General features: G+C 39.2%; 1 non-coding gene across 1 annotated transcript; it reads right to left on the bottom strand.

Annotated features, from left to right (window-relative positions):
• Positions 1–278: 278 nt before the first annotated feature.
• On the bottom strand, positions 279–350 carry TRNAC-GCA (transfer RNA cysteine (anticodon GCA)). Its single transcript has one exon. It is a non-coding gene; the product is annotated as a tRNA-Cys (tRNA).
• Between the last annotated feature and the right edge of the window lie 13503 nt (positions 351–13853).

Below are 13853 nucleotides of genomic sequence, written 5' to 3'. Positions count from 1 at the left end.
TTTTCCAGGCAAGGATACTGGAGTGGGTTTCCATTTCCTTCTCCAGGAGATCTTCATGACCCAAAGATTGAACCCACATCTCCTATATTGGCAGCCGAATTCTTTAGCAACAAGCCACCAGGGGAACCTCAACACTACTTGAAAGTGAAAAGTGAAGTCACTCAGTCGTGTCTGACTCTTTGCGACCCTGTGGACTGTACCCCACCAGGCTCCTCCGTCCATGGGATTCTCCAGGCAAGAATACTGGAGTGGGTTGCCATTTCCTTCTCCAGGGGAACTTCCCAACCCAGGGATCGAACCTGGGTCTCCCGCATTGCAGGCAGACGCTTTAACCGCTGAGCTACCAGGGAAGTCTCAACACTACTTAGATGACACTAAAATCCAGAGAACCTGGAACCTTATTATAGAAAAATTATTCAAACCTGTGACCACTCAAATACCCACATTACTCCCAAAGTGTATATTAGAATAATAAACAGGAAACACTATTAAAAGACACAAGAGATAAATAGAGTGTTTCCATGAGTGTTTTTAAAATAACCTTTACTAAGACTTTTATTAGAAATATCCAACACTAAACTGTTAATATGGACATCTGTTTGAGCATTTAGATAGTAACTAGGCACATAAAATTTTAATTGGCAGTTTCTTCAGTATTTAAGACTATATTGCTATCAACATATTTTTCATAAAGAAAGTCATGCACTACTGTCAGTTATATTTATTACACGGAGGAACATTTTAATATAATAATGCAGATGTCTTCATTCTATAAGTCCCAGTGGTACTTAAAGCTAGAATTTTATTACTTGTGCCGAGGGCCAAACAAAGCTATAAACCTGCTAAATTCTAACTCAGCTACTGCTGTTGAGTGTGCATCTTTGAGTTGTAAATTATAATATAAAGTAATCAAATATGTATAAGAATGGTAGTCATGGAAGCAGTATCATGGATTCATTAGATTTCAGAAGAAATCAGGAAAAGAATTTATAAACATCAACACTCTGCTCTGGGTTTATGAAATTCTCTTCCCAATATATAGCTCTGTTCTAATAACTGAAGAAATGGTCTGTCAATCAGCACAGCCTACATTCTGTTTTTCCCAACATCTCCTTTATTCACAACTTATTTTCAAAGCAATCATCTCGGCCACCCTGCTAACCTCCATCTTGTACTTAGAATGACCAAACACTCCATGCAATGTTATATGAAGATATTAAAACCATTAGAAGGCATCTCTCTGAGGACATTTTGTAATGTTCAGAGCATTTAGAAACGTCAACTGCAAAGTTAAGGCTGGGAAATTCTTTTGCTTCAAGTTAGAAACAGCAGAAGAGTCCAAACAACCACACTGAAACATGGAATTTTGTATATGTGATCACAGAGAGATGGAGAGATAAATGAAGACTAGAAAGGCTGGTTTTCTCCTTTGGTATCACTAGCCCTCGAAAGTGAAAGTGCTAGTCACTCATTGTGTCCGACTCTTTGCGATTCCATGGACTGTGGCCCACCAGGGTCCTCTGTCCATGGAATTCTCCAGGCAAGAACACTGGGGTGGATTTCCATTCCCTTCTCCAGGTGATCTTCCTGACCCAGGGATTGGACCCAGGTCTTCTGCACTGCAGGCAGGTTCTTTACCATCTAAGCCACAAGGCAAGCCCATATACAGTCATTATTACTCTTCCATAAGAAAATAATCAATTATTTTAAAAACTGCCTATATTATAAACACTGAAACAGTGGCTGATTTTTTTCAGTGTTCTCTGCATTATGAAGTATACAATTTCTGAAGTGGCTTTATTTAACAAAATATCATCACTGGTCATGCTCATTATTAAAATGAATAGGAGTAGAAGAATGTGGCATACATCTCAATGTTATAGACAGTCTCCTACAATCCTTTACTTAGTTTTGTTGTGTTTTTAATACAATTGGAAGGAACCTATAATTTCAGCTTTGGAAAATACTATACAAGCAATTTGAGGTTGGTCAAGTCTTAGATAGAGTCTACTTGCATCACATCTTGGGTTGGTGACTAAGGGTGAATTATCTACCCTTCCTGAGCTTCAGTTTTTTTTTATTTATAAAATAATGATGGTAATAGTGAGTTAATTGGAAAAACATCAGTTGACTATATATAAAGAGTTATCACATCATAAGTGGAAGACAAGAAGTAGCCAATGGTTGGCAGTATCGTATTCAGTTCAGTAAAGTCAGTTCAGTTGCTCAGTTGTGTCCAACTCTTTGCGAGCCCATGAATTACAGCACAACAGGTCTCCCTGTCCATCACCAACACCCGGAGTTCACCCAAACCCACGTCCATTGAGTCAGAGATGCCATACAGTCATCTCATCCTCTGGCATCCCCTTCTCCTCCTGCCCCCAATCCCTCCCAGCATCAGTCTTTTCCAATGAGTCAACTCTTCGCATGAGGTGGCCAAAGTACTGGAGTTTCAGCTTTAGCATTATTCCTTCAAAGAAAACCCAGGACTGATCACTTTTAGAATGGACTGGTTGGATCTCCTTGCCGTCCATGGGACTCTCAAGAGTCTTCTCCAATACCACAGTTCAAAAGCATCAATTCTTCGGCACTCAGCCTTCTTCACAGTCCAACTCTCACATCCATACATGACCACAGGAAAAACCATAGCCTTGACTAGATGGACCTTTGTTGGCAAAGTAATGTCTCTGCTTTTCAATATGCTATCTAGGTTGGTCATAATTTTTCTTCCAAGGAGTAAGCGTCTTAATTTCATGGCTACAGTCACCATCTGCAGTGATTTTGGAGCCCAAAAAAATCAAGTGTGACACTGTTTCCACTGTTTCCCCATCTATTTCCCATGAAGTGATGGGACCAGATGCCATGATCTTCGTTTTCTGAATGTTGAGCTTTAAGCCAACTTTTTCACTCTCCACTTTCACTTTCATCAAGAGGCTTTTGAGTTCCTGTTCACTTTCTGCCGTAAGGGTGGTGTCATCTGCATATCTGAGGTTATTGATATTTCTCCCAGCAATCTTGATTCCAGCTTGTGCTTCTTCCAGCCCAGTGTTTCTCATGATGTACTCTGCATAGAAGTTAAATAAGCAGAGTAACAATATACAGCCTTGACGTACTCCTTTTCCTATTTGGAACCAGTCTGTTGTTCCATGTCCAGTTCTAACTGTTGCTTCCTGACCTGCATATAGGTTTCTCAGGAGGCCGGTCAGGTGGCCTGGTATTCCCATCTCTTTCAGAATTTTCCACAGTTTATTGTGATCCACACAGTCAAAGGCTTTGGCATAATCAATAAAGCAGGAGTAGATGTTTTTCTGGAACTCTCTTGCTTTTTTGATGATCCAGCGAATGTTGGCAATTTGATCTCTGGTTCCTCTGCCTTTTCTAAAACCAGCTTGAACATCTGGAAGTTCACAGTTCACATATTGCTGAAGCCTGGCTTGGAGAATTTTGAGCATGACTTTACTAGCGTGTGAGATGAGTGCAATTTTGCGGTAGTTTTAGCATTCTTTGTCATTGCCTTTCTTTGGGATTGGAATGAAAACTGACCTTTTCCAGTCCTGTGGCCACTGCTGAGTTTTCCAAATTTGCTGGCGTATTGAGTGCAACACTTTCACAGGACACTGTAAAAGCAGTGCTAAGGGGAAGGTTCACAGCAATGCAGGCTTACCTCAAGAAACAAGAAAAAAGTCAAATTAATAACCTAACTCTACACCTAAAGCAGCTTGAAAAGGAAGAAATTCAGAACCCCAGGGTTAGTAGAAGGAAAGAAATCTTAAAAATTAAAGGAAGAAATTCAGAACCCCAGGGTTAGTAGAAGGAAAGAAATCTTAAAAACTAAAGGAAGAAATTCAGAACCCCAGGGTTAGTAGAAGGAAAGAAATCTTAAAAATTAGGGCAGAAATAAATGCAAAAGAAACAAGAGACCATAGCAAAAATCAACAAAGCCAAAAGCTGGTTCTTTGAGAAGATAAATAAAATCGACAAACCATTAGCCAGACTCACCAAGAAACAAAGGGAGAAAAATCAAATCAACAAAACTAGAAATGAAAATGGAGAGATCACAACAGACAACACAGAAATACAAAGGATCATAAGAGATCAATAACTATATGCCAATAAAATGGACAACGTGGAAGAAATGGACAAATTCTTAGAAAAGTACAATTTTCCAAAACTGAACCAGGAAGAAATGGAAAATCTTAACAGATCCATCACAAGCATGGAAATTGAAACTGTAATCAGAAATCTTTCAGCAAACAAAAGCCCAGGACTTTTGTTTGGTAGAATTTGGTAGAATTCACAGCTGAATTCTACCAAAAATTTAGAGGAGAGCTAACACCTATCCTACTCAAACTCTTCCAGAAAATTGCAGAGGAAGGTGAACTTCCAAACTCATTCTATGAGGCCACCATCACCCTAATACCAAAACCTGACAAAGATGCCAATATCAACTACAGGCCAATATCAATGATGAACATAGATGCAAAAATCCTTAACAAAATTCTAGCAAACAGAATCTAAAAACATATCAAAAAAAATAACATAGCATGACCAAGTGTGCTTTATCCCAGGGATGCAAGGATTCTTCAGTATCCAGAAATCAATCAACATAATACACCACATTAACAAATTGAAAAATAAAAACTATATGATTATCTCAATAGATGCAGAGAAAGCCTTTGACAAAATTCAACATCCATTTATGATGGAGGTTTATAAAAACCCTCCAGAAAGCAGGAATTGAAGGAATATACCTCAACATAATAAAAGAAAACTAATAGTTAAACCTGTTCAGTTCAGTTCAGTCGCTCAGTCATTTCCAACTCTTTGCAACCCCACAGACTGCCGTTAAACGTGTAGATAGCAATTATCGATGGTTCTGGAACCTATATCGGAACACTGAGGAACATTAGGAAGCTCTAAGAACATGAAGAAAAGTTACAGCAAACGTTGTATATGCTTAGTTAGAAGTTATGTTAATTACCACATCTTTAAAATGTTTTGTGCAAGTATTCCAAAATATGTTTGAACCTTAATGTCAAAACAATTATAAACTCAAAATTAGAAATTTCTTCAAGTTAAAAACTTTGTTTACCGTTTACTTTGTTTTTGGCACAGTGCTTAATCCTCAAGTAATACAAAGATGAGTAAACGTTCTTCCCAATATAAAGGAGTTACATGGATGAAAGGTGGTGTCACCTTCTGATTCAGGTAAACAGAATGGTATTCATTTTGTAGGGAAGATATTGAGTTTGTTCTTTGAGAAACCAGGGGGAGAGGAGAGGAACCAGCTGTGATGAGAGAGCACCTTGAAGGGTCTTGTGAAGATGAGCACCAAGTTAAGAGGCAGAGTCTATAAATTGTGAGTATGTAACTGAAAAAAAGAACAATAAATTAATGAACTGAAGACTGAGGTTCCATCAAAAGAGGTAAGAGAAGAATTCTTGGAGAAACTGATGTTAGGAACAGATGGAGAAGAGAGTTATAGACAGATTAAGATCCAGAGAAGAGCAAATATGGAAAAGGATGAAGATGAAGTGACATTTTCAATTACGAGATGGTAATTGATTCTTTGAATTTGCTTGATCTAAGGAGAAAGACAGAAGTTAGGTCAACCATGGAGTGAAAATGGAATGAGATTATGCATTCAAGGTTTTGAGGTTTAGATCCGGAAGTTGGGAAATAATACGTAGAAACTGTACAACAGCCCAGTTGAGGTTCTTAGAGATTAATTCATGCGAATCCTCCACAATTCCATCACCTCACCAACATAAAGTTGTAGAGCATTGGAACTCAGTAAGAAGACTTCTGCTTACATTCTGGATGCATTGCTTATCAGCTCTGTGAATTTCTTCAAGGTACTTAAAATTCTCAGAGATTTACCTGTTGAGGAAAATAAATGTGCTGTGTGATTTCTATTGTAGAGATGAAACCAGCTCTGTGTGTGTATTTCACACCTGTGCAAAAGAATTCTACAAATTGTAGCATCCCATTCAAACGTCAGTGGTGATGGTGGTTGCATTCAGTGATGAATAATATGGGAACAGAGTATGAAGAGTACAGTTACTCAGGGCCAATAATTAGCAAGACAGGAATTGTAGCAGAGCCCATGCAAGAAACAAAGTCATGGATGTACAGAGAGTCAGAAGAAGCTAGAAAATGAGAACAGGCACTGAGGATCAACTCAGAGAAACTTCAGATCACGAGGAGAACAAAAGGCAAAGGGAATGGACGGTGTAAAAAGGAGCTGAAAATTGGCATTAAAGGGGGAATTTCAGAGTTTCAAGACTGCTCTCAAATGGAGCAGTGTTAGGTCACCATGAAGTAAGTGATTGAGGTACAAGTGGATAAAGATGGACTTGCTGAAAAAGAGAAAGTCAGAAATCTGGTACCCTGGGCTGGCAATCAACAATAGAAGTTTTCCCTCAGTTTGTCCATGAGATAACAAGTGTTTGTGTGATGCTTCAGTTTATGAAGCCATAATTTTGTAAATTTTTATTTACTATTCATCTCTATTTGATCACTACACACTGCACAGTAAATAGTATATTAAACTCTTCACTAATAAAGGAAGTGTAGTGAGGTCGGAACAACTGCCCACATGCAGAATATCAGTGTGTGATGGATCAAGTGCTTAGCTTAGAAACCCGAGCTTCACATGCTACTCCACCATTTCCACATGTTCCTACATCACATCATACATCACTTTACATTCTACATGAAAATCTGTTTTCCTCCACAGCAGAAAAAAGCATTAAGAAAGCATGAGGAAATTTATACAATGGGGGGAAAAAAAAGATTAAACCTTTTGGCATATCATCTGTGAATTTCTGCAGCCTGAAAGGACAGATATATTTAAAATTAGAGTGTATCACCCACATGAGATAAAGCAGGTCATAACGATCCTTCCAGATGCCAGTGTTCATGCCGGTGTAGCTCTTTGGTTCCTAAGAATGTGATGAATGAACAATGTGCACTGCTGGGTAATGGTGTAGTTTCAGGACCCAATTGAAAAGCACCACAATGTCACCTAAAGTTAGCATTCCAACAGTCAATGGAGTTAGGTTCAGGGTGGCATATTTGATAAAATATTTTAACAAAAGATCATTAGTAGTGTTTTAGTGGTAAGGTGATCCTGTAACTCCTTCGTTGTCTTTATCAACCAGCCTCTCTCCCTGTCTCACATTCTCTCTATCTCTCAGCTTTCAAATGAAAACAATAAGTTGCTTCAGTCCAGTCTGACTGTTTGCAACTCCATGGACTGCAGCCTGCCAGGCTCCTCTGTCCATGGAATTTTCCAGGCAAGAACCCTGAAGTAGGTTGCCATGCCCTCCTCCAGGGGAATCTTCCTGACCCAGGGATCAAACTCATGTCTCTTATGTCTCCTGCTTCTGCAGGCAGATTCTTTACCACTAGCACCACCTGGGAAGCCCCTCAAATGAGAACACTATACCTTTAATACATGATCCTGTATTATTGAAGACTTCTGTTAGGTCTATTTCTTCTTGTCTTAGATTATACCATATCCTAAATTAGCTCTTATGAAAGCTTTCAAATCTCTTGTCATATTAAAAGACAAATTTTTTCAGTGAAAAATATTCCAAACTTGTTTAAATCACTAGGACAATAAACACTCTTCTATAAAGTTATGAGTCACTGATCATATCATTGCAGAAGGCAATGGCACCCCACTCCAGCACTCTTGCCTGGAAAATCCCATGGATGGAGAAGCCTGGTGGGCTGCAGTCCATGGGGTCGCTAAGAGTCGGACACGACTGAGCGACTTCACTTTTACTTTTTCACTTTCGTGCATTGGAGAAGGAAATGGCAACCCACTCCAGTGTTCTTGCCTGGAGAATCCCAGGGGCAGGAGAGCCTGGTGGGCTGATGTCTATGGGGTCACACAGAGTTGGACACGACTGAAGTGACTTAGCAGCAGCAGCAGCAGATCATATTATTGAAGTGTATAGACAGACACAAAGAGAAAGTCAATTGTCAAGAGTGAACTAGGATCCAAAATAAAGTTACTGAATAAAATTGCCCAAAATTATGACTGGCTGAAGAGAAAAACAGGGAAAGAAAAGAATACCTCCCCAAATTTGAATGTAATGTATTTAAAATCAAAGTTTTGATTTTTTTAAAAATGTACATAGTACAATCTCTCCTGGAGGTCTAAATCATGCCACCCTACCATAATCTACTTTCTCTTCCCTGTGTAGTATATCCTGTAATGATGATGTCAACCAGTATTTTTCCAATTCATTTTAAAATTACACAGTTCATCTCACAGAGTGGCCATTTTGGTATATATAAGTCCCCTTTTCTAAAATCCCTGAGTGGCTAACTGCATGCCCTTCCTTCTAAGATGATACCAATGAATGAAGTTTGAAAATTCCTCAAAGTCCTCAGTTATTCAGTTCAGAATATCCATAGATAATTGCCAGCTATGGCGGCTTATCTTGTTTTGACATATGTCCTATTTAAATGATATATGAACACACTTATGATCTAATTCCCTAAGTCCTGTGTGCACATGTGTGTGTGAGCACACATGCCTGGAAATCTCTCTGTTAGAAAACATGCTCAGGATACAAGTGAAAAGAAATTATATAGAAAAATGTAAAAAAAAAAATGGAAAAACAGAGTTTCTTGTTCTGTTTTCTCCAGTTTTGAGTTTGTTTTCTTTGTAGAGTTTTACATATCCTTTGCTTTCTCCTTGAATTTCTTAAAAGAGCTATGATTACTTTAAGGAATTCCTTGGCTATAGCGGGCTTCTCTGGTAGCTCAGCTGGTAAAGAATCCACCTGAAATGCAGGAGACCTGGGTTCCATCCCTGGGTTGGGAAGATCCCCTGGAGAAGGGAATGTCTACCTACTCCAGTATTCTTGCCTGGAGAATTCCATAGACAGAGGAGCCTGGTGGGCTACAATCTATGGGATCGTAGAGTTGGACATGATTGAGCGACTTTCACTTCACTTCACTTCACTTGGCTAATAAACACTAGTGGATCATATGAAGATGAATGCTAGATGGAGATCTTGGAAGGTCCTCCTTCAGCACACCCCTGACCCATCCTTGGCCCCTCTCCTGAGTAAACTGTGCACTCTCCTGCTGGGTCCTGAGCCAGGACACAGTTGCACAGTGAATCTGGGAAGGGCTGAAATGTAGCAAGTGATCTGAGATGAGGTGTTTACTCCAGTGACCCCTTCACCCATTTGATGCTAGCTTGATGGGTCTTTTTAAAAGTTATTAATGAATTAATTTCATTGTTGGTTGCGCTGGGTCTTCATTGCTGCCTTCTGGCTTTCTCCAGTTGCAGGGAGCAGGGGCTACTCTCTAGTTCTCTCGTTGTGGTTCATGAACTTCTCTTTGTGATGGCTTCTCTTGTTGCAGAGAATGCAGGTTCCAAATGCACCAGCTCCAGTACTTGCACCACACAGGCTCAGTAGCTGTGACTCGCAGGCTGAGTCGTTGTGGCTCACAGGCTTACTGGGTTGCCCTGTGGCATGTGGAATCTTCCAGGACCAGGGATCAAACCCATGTCCTCTGCACTGGCAGGTGGATTCCTACCCACTGGACCACCAGGGAGGTCCCGATTGATCTTTCTGTTTTGTGTTGTTTTCTGCTCTCTCTCCTTTCTTTCTTTTTCTTTGAAGGTCTTCTCAGCAGGAAGCTCGGATTTTTAGAAGATAAGCTCACTGCCCTTTCCTAAGGGAAAGAAAATCAAATAATATTGCAACATCAAAACCATTTCCATGCCACCATTTCCAGGTTTCACCTTGCTTTTCTTTTTTCTCTCCTAAAATAATGATGGCTTTACCTGGGAGAAAGCACAGAAAATATTGCTTGTATAAAGTGCTGATAAACTTCTTCAGACTGCATTGACCTCTTTCTCAGTCCCACCCACACTCACTGGTCATCCTTCTCAGATTGGGCACTGGCTTGCCTTTTCATCTGACTCTCTTCTGTGCTTTTGTTCCATTTTAAAAAGGTAAAGGCTCTGTCTTCATTACCTGCACTGATGCCTTTAGCAACCTTGGGGTCGCACAGAGTTGGACACGACTGAAGCGACTTAGCAGCAGCAGAGCTGTATACACTTCCATTAAAGGTGTTCCATTACATCACGTGCTTTCTTTTTGACAGCGTTGGGATCAGGACATTTTCCATGTGATTCCTGTTGATCTTTCTCTCACCCATGGGCTGCAATAAATGCAGAGAGACAGGGACAACCAAAGCCTCAAATTGCTCCCATCTGCTCTTTATCCATCAAAATTCTAAACAATGCATTAGCAGAAATGTTGAGATAAATGGAGTAATTTTAGCCTAATCATGCTATCATTTTCTTCCAGGATTCTGCCCGGACAGAACTTGGGGCAATTTTATTATCTGGTTTTTTTTGCCCCATTACTTCCCACTCCTTTCTCAAATGCACCAAAAAAAATGCATGTCCACATTTTTTTCTATTATAGCCTAAGAGGTCAGTAATTGATTATTTCTCTTTTTCTCATCTCCTCATCTAATATAAAGGTTCAATGATGTGATACATATAAAATATTATGTATAATAATTGGCTAAGTTTTTGGCTAAAGTTAAGTGTGCTTCAGTGCCATCACATATACTAAGTATAATAATGTCTTTTCAAGTGAAACTTTACTGAATCATCATACATAAAAAAGGGAAATTGAAGCTGACTACAGTTTAATTCTGTTTCCTATGGCAAAAAGATTTGGTTAAACAAACTACCAAATTACTGGTTTAGTGAAAATCAGAGAAAGTTAGTAGTTTACACTTTAATATTGAAAGGCAATAAATAAATAAATACAATAAAATGGCATGGCCACAGTCTTTTGATTCATAAATTATTGTGATCAACACACTCTACATTTAGAAACTAAGTGGTAGAAAATTTTAAGTGATCATCCCCTAAAATGCACACATTACCCATATTATCTGAATCAGAAAATATTTTAGATGGACACCCTTCATATTTTTGTAGTGCCTCAGGATACACATCATGGCTCAATTTACAATGTATTATTTTAGTTAAAAATTGATGCCTTGGTTTATAATTGTATCAAATGTCATAAAAACTGATGATGTCAAGGTCAAACAGTTAAATAAATTAACTTTTACATAGAGAAAAGTCATCGGTTCACGTTTTTTTTAACAGTTAGCAAACATACTTTTAAATAATACTAATGTCAAATCATACACTAAGTACGAAATAAAATATTCCCTTTTTCTTTCTTTGTTCAGTCAGGGCAAATCTATAGCTTTTTAAAGAAAGGACAAAATAACAGTATATGCTATAGAGATTAAGTAGAATATGTTCCCTTGTGCTTTCCATATTGAGAATAAATTTGCAGTTAATGCAATGACAATTGAAATATATACTCATACATATATAACTGAAGGTGCTTACAAGTGTGTGATTCCAATGAGTTTTTTAATTTTCCCCATAGTAATACAAATTACTAATGATTGGTCACTGAAGTCATAATTTACAAGATTCATGCTTTGATGTCATATATCATCCAGTGTGTCCTTTATTAATTCCAAACTCCTCAAATACATAAAATCATACTTCAATTTATTCCAAGATATCCTATAATTAGAAATAACACACGGAGTCACTGATACAGAATCCAGCATATCATTCACACATAATAAAGTGCTACATTTGTTGCTATAGTATTGTTTGCTCCTGTTTTTTGCAAATCTGCAAAAAAGTAAAGCCGTGTGTAAAAAAAGAGAAGATTTCTTTATGGAAAAACAGGGCCCAGGGCCCTGATCAATCATTTAATTAGGTGAGTCATTAACACCTCATGATACTGAGGCTTACCTACCTAAGTGTTAAATGCATTTTAGAAAATCAGGACAGATTTCTTATAAAGCAAGATAAAGAATATAGGGAAGAAAGTATTTCAGAATTATTACTTGCTAAAATTACCCTCAGTTGCTGAGCAGGTTGTAGTAAATAACGTGGGATTTGGGCACTGTACATCTAAAACAAGTCCAATGAGAGTCATCTAATGAATATAGATGTCGTATGTTTGGTCTCATAATTGCCTGCAAAAACCTGCACATTTGCCATTTAACATGGATCTTTTTTTTTTGCTATTATACTGTGGACTGTCCTCCTGACTCCTGATCTCATTTAACTGATCTAGAAATGGATACTTAAAAATCCGGAGGTTTTTTTGCATCCCCTGTTAATTGACATTATCAAAAGGGTAAGTGTTATTTGCAAGGAATTTGCTTTTTAACAAAGTGGCTAACATCAATTCAAAAAGAGATTGCAATTCCCAAATGTAATAGATGTCTCTGGAGTTCACTGAAATGCATTGTATGTGTCCTTTTTATCCACAGAGGTGATTATCAGATAAATGGCTTAAATGCTTCTAGTAAAACGCCGTGAATTGTTTTGATTGTGAGCAACAGGACAGGGTAAGAACCACCGCAAGCCTGGGCATCTGGGTCTGGGCCCATGGATCTGCCATTTTAGCCCAGAGGTGGTCTGCAGGACATCTCGTTGCAGGGAGAAGTCAATTCTGACGGCACGTTTGAACTGTTTCTTTGACTTGTTTTCTATGGCTGTTGTTATTGTAATCATACATAAAGGCCTGCCTCAGAGAATCCTGCTCCTCTGCCTATTAAGCTAAAGTGCCTTTGTTTAGAACCCTGTCCACCTGTGGATTGCAGGAAGGAAGAAATTAACACATCCTCCTGCCTAAGGCTTGCCAGTATAGGAGATATCTGCAAGATTAATGGCCTTTTTACTTTGTTTCCTCAACATCCGCCCCCCATCCAATCTCTGATCTACAAAAGAACCTGGCATCCAGACTCTGGGAAGATGGTTATTTTGAGAAATTTTTCTGTCATCTTATCAGTCAGCAGACTTTCTGAGTAAAGCTGTATTCCTTGCCTCAACCACTTCATGTCTCAGATTCATGAGCCTGTTGTGTGGTGAGCAGAGAAACTCAATAATATCTTACCCATGAGCTTCCTTCTTACCCACATCAGTTGTTTGTTTTTGCTTTTTTTAAAAGGGTGGGAGGAGCTTATTTTCAAGTGGACTTCCAGAGATCTGGTGATGAAAAGATTTGTTGTCCAGTTTACCAGTTACTCCAAGAAATTTTCAAATTAAATTTAAGATAAATAAAAACATCCAGACAATTGATCATAACTTGGACTCTTGATAGCAGTTTGGCAGAAGAACCCATGAAGCATAGAGAGTTATTCCTGCCCAAGTGACCCCCATCTTTAGGACTTGAGCCACGATGGGGAAGGAGAGGCCTTTGGAGGCTGACAAAGGAGAGGACATGACCAAGAGATGCAGTAACACACAAGTTTGTTAGGTGGTATGTAATCAGGTTTCTCTTGCCTGGAAACTCCCATGGACAAAGGAGCCTGGTGGGCTGCAGTCCATGGGGTTGCTAAGAGTTGGACAGGACTAAGCGACTTCACTTTCACTTTTCACTTTCATGCGTTGGAGACGGAAATGGCAACCCACTCCAGTGTTCTTACCTGGAGAATCCCAGGGACGGGGGAGCCTAGTGGGCTGCCGTCTATGGGGTTGCACAAAGTCGGACACAACTGAAGTGACTTAGCAGCAGCAGCAGCAGCAGCAATCAAGTTTCAGGGCTTTCCAGGTGGCTCAGTGGTAAAGAATCTGCTTCCCAATGCAAGAGACCCAGCTTTAACCCCTGGATCAGGAAGATCCTCTGAAGAAGGAAATGGTAATCCATACCAGCATTCTTGCCTGGAAATCCCATGGACAGAGAATCCTGGCAGGCTACAGTCCATGGGGCTGCAAACGAGTTGGACACGACTTAGAGGCTAATCAACAACCCAGT

This window comes from Bos mutus, chromosome 24 (assembly GCF_027580195.1).
Source record: "Bos mutus isolate GX-2022 chromosome 24, NWIPB_WYAK_1.1, whole genome shotgun sequence".
In the NCBI taxonomy this organism is placed as follows: Eukaryota; Metazoa; Chordata; class Mammalia; order Artiodactyla; family Bovidae; genus Bos; species Bos mutus.
Note: the sequence above shows the minus strand (reverse complement) of the source record. Positions and strands in the feature narration are given on the sequence as shown.